This window comes from Lotus japonicus, chromosome 4 (genome assembly GCF_012489685.1).
Source record: "Lotus japonicus ecotype B-129 chromosome 4, LjGifu_v1.2".
NCBI lineage: Eukaryota > Viridiplantae > Streptophyta > Magnoliopsida > Fabales > Fabaceae > Lotus > Lotus japonicus.
Genome location: NC_080044.1, coordinates 60520749 through 60524438, shown reverse-complemented (window position 1 = coordinate 60524438; position 3690 = coordinate 60520749). Strand labels below are relative to the sequence as shown.

General features: G+C 36.9%; 1 long non-coding RNA gene across 2 annotated transcripts; it reads right to left on the bottom strand.

Moving 5' to 3' along the window:
- Positions 1-1472: 1472 nt before the first annotated feature.
- Positions 1473-3470, bottom strand: LOC130713959 (uncharacterized). 2 transcript variants are annotated; one of them, XR_009011085.1, is made up of 4 exons: positions 2579-3470; positions 2378-2507; positions 1968-2055; positions 1473-1822 (listed from the first exon to the last, which is right to left on the bottom strand). It is a non-coding gene; the product is annotated as an uncharacterized LOC130713959 (long non-coding RNA). The 2 variants fall into 2 exon arrangements; XR_009011084.1 differs by having other exon boundaries at positions 2378-3470.
- Between the last annotated feature and the right edge of the window lie 220 nt (positions 3471-3690).

Sequence of the window (3690 nt, the reverse complement as noted above, 5' to 3'; positions counted from 1 at the left end):
TGGCAGCACATTTTCTAAAGTGGTCATTTCGCCTAATTACTAGTGTGCTAGAGAGACTCTGCAATCAAACATTCATTGCTTAAGTTTCTAAAAGCTTTTTACAACACAAACAAAAACTTCAAGTCAATTTTTTTTTATTTATTCCTGCAAATATCATTTTCCCTTCTAACTTTTGATTTCTCTCCCTTGATCATCGATTTCTCGTAGCTTCTCCGTCTCCGAGCGAAGCGGCGAGAAATCGGAGAAGCGGCGTCAAATCCTGAACCGTTTTGGAGATAACCGTCTCAGGTGGCGGAGGATCGACGGCGATGTTGGTACCATTCCACCGGCGGCGTTTTTGGCAGAGAAGTTGCTCGATTGAGCGATGAGGGCGACGATGATGGCGCTGGAAACTGTGAACTCGAAGACAGGGTTGCGGCGAGGGTGCGGAGGAAATTGGCGGAGACGTTATGTGCGAAGGGGATGCATGTTAGGGTTCAGGAAATTTGCAAAACGGCGATGCATAGTTCCAAATTCGAAGGGTTTTTGAGCTTCCCTGCTTCCACGAGTAAACCATGACTAATCGCAGCAGGTTGTGGTGGTCTCCAGGTAGCTTCGATTGCTCAACGTTCCCTTACTTGATTTATTGTGTTATTTTTCATCTTTTAACTCCAATCACTGGATCAGGTACCTTGCATTTGATTTTCAGTATGTGTTGAAATGACAAAGATCGACTAATTGTACACCAACTGTTTGATGAAATGCCAAGCATTTATGCAGTATTTAGTTGTTTGTTCTTTGCTTGTCAATTTTAATCCTGTACATTTCAGATTCTAGGAACAAGTCTGAAGTGGTGGTTTTTCTCTTTATTAATGCTAACTTACATATTTGCTTGGATAATAGTTTCAGGGTGAAATTTTCACTACAGCATTTTTAGCCTTACGCCGCGGACGGAAAACCGCGGGAGCATGTTAAAAAACCGTGGTTGAAAGCTTACGCCACGGTTTCCGTGTCGCGGGTTATGTGGCCGTGGCCAAGTCCAAGTGCCACGGTTTTGATAAGTTAAAGCCACGGTTCTCTCAAAAATTTAATGCCACGGTTTCTATAATACCACACGTGGGAAACTGTGGCTTTCGAAATTTTAAACGGTTTACTAAGAAGTTTATGCCACGGTTTCTTTGTGCCCTTTTATGCCACGATTTATATATGCCTTTTATGCTACGGTTTCTTAACCGCGGTTATCATAGTGGTTTTTAAGAAAATTTTATACCACGGTTGCTTTTTAGAACCTTTTAAGCTATTTTTTCCCCTTGAGCTTGCAATCTAACATTCAAATTTTTAAGCTAAATACAATGATAGATAGGTGTGCTAATATGATACGAAATCTCTATCAATTGACTTCATTGCATAGTACCTACCATCTAAATCGAATCACTTTCTTAAAGTATTATTGGCGACCCAAAACATTGAATGAAAGGAAACAAATACAAAGGTATCAACCAACAATCAAAAGTAAATCATGAACTCAAATAAAGGACATTCTGAAGAACTTAACATGTTCAGGAAGAAGGCCAAATAATTATTTAGCCTACTTAAATCACATATCATTCTATAACAAGTCATACCAACAAGTATCTGGGGGGTTACTCTATAAAATAACATAGAAAATAGGATAAAATTCTGAACATGGGTTAAAATTGCAAAAACAAATGGATAAGTATATGCCCTTCTTTATGTCCAAATCCTAAGCTAGGAAAAGTGGATATGCGGAGGCTTCAAAATCTTGAGACAATAGAAAATATTTGGAGTCATTCCAGCTTCAATTGCAACAAACCGGTATAGTCTGCCATGTGAAAAATGGACAGAAAAAATGTTCAACATTGACAAACATTTAGATTTTAATAGTTCAAAATTGGATATATGACAAAAGTATTAGAACAGCCCAAAAGCTTAAGAAAATCAAGAATTTAGTTTAAAACTATATATACCTGATAAATCTGATGTAGGCATGGCAAGCTACAAAGAAGCTCCCCACACTAAGTTGTCAAAACATATTAAAGGTCAGCTCTCCGGTATCTGTAAAAGATTATGTGTCATCATAGAGCTAAATTATATTCGAAACCAATTTATTTATAACTATTTCTGACATAATGAAGTTGCAATAGCCTCTTGGAGAGAACACACTCGTCACTAATGGGCACTTAATTAAGAAATGGACGTGAAGTGTTCAACATAAAAGAGGTAAACAAAAAGTGGGGAAACATTAAAGCAAAGATGTTTAAATTAAAAAGGAAGACTAGAACAAAATTGTATGTTTTAGCTAGTTAAACAAAAAGTTTCTGCTAGATAATTGATATCACCAAATGCCCTGTACCAATAAAGAAAAGAAAAAACTTACCAGATGCTTATACCATGACATTCCAAAGAGGCCAGTTCTGTCAGTGAATGCATACTCAGCCATCATTCAGCTCTCTCACTTACAAATGGTCCTCATTCCTTGTTGTCAATCCTTTACTTGCTTCTAATTCCTGAAAAATCATATTTCACTGTTTTGCATTTCTCATCCTTGCCAAAAAGTTATTTAAGAATTATTACATACCTTTTCTCTGGTTCTATATCATGAATGCTGCTTGTTTGAAATCTAAGTTTCCAGTACCTCAATGCTAAGCTGCTATTGAGATATTTTGTGTAGTAAGAATTTCATGGTCTCAGTGAGAATAGATTTTGTATAAAACTACAATTATTTGATTAAATATGCATCTAAGGTGGGCACATCTAGAGCTTCTTAGCATATGATACATAATCAAAAGGTATGATTTCCTAATCTGCTAGCCAACGTGCTGCTAGACCCCAAACACTTGTGGCTGTTTTCTAGAACATAAGAAATAAGTAAAGAGCATGCAGTAAATTAAATAGTGGTCATACTTTTCTATTAAGTCATACTTTTATTTATTGAAATATAGTACAACAAATTTCCCCTCTTTAAAATGTATAGTTAGAAAAGAAAGTCATATGTATCAAACATTTAATAATTTTCAAATACACTGAGGATATATAACTGAATTGGAACTTGAATTCATATAGATGTCACTAGAGGGGCAATATTCTCGTTCACCCACTATGTGACCTGATATATCATATTCTGTAAGAGTAAATATTAACTCAAAGATCAACATCAATATTAACTTAAAGTTCAACCACATGATGTTGTTAATATTAGGACTAACATAGATGGCATTAGTGATATTCTGATTAAATGACAAAATCTTCAGACTTTGAGAAGTCCTTGTTGAATCTCTCCCAACAACTACAACTCTCCCCAAAAAGAAGTTTTTGAGCGGTCGAAGCTTAACAAAACTAAGCATTGCAATCTAATAATAAATGAATTGTAGCGGTAGAGAAACCTAAATTCAATTTTCTAACTACTTTACCATGTTCCAACATCAGCTAAGACCAAATTGACCAAGTATAATAACACTGAAAGGGATAAAGAAGTTACTTGTCCATAACCTCCGGTGAGCGGTGAAGATCGGTTGACTCCGAACCTCATCAGTCGTCGCCCAAGGAGAGAGAAAGAGAACATAACACCTTCCATTGCCTTCAAAACTCGTCCACGATCGACGGCACAAGGAAGGTTTGCGAGAGGGTTTCAAAGGACGACACAAGGGTTCGTTGACGGTGAGGGATGGAGAGGACGCAGACAGCTTCGCT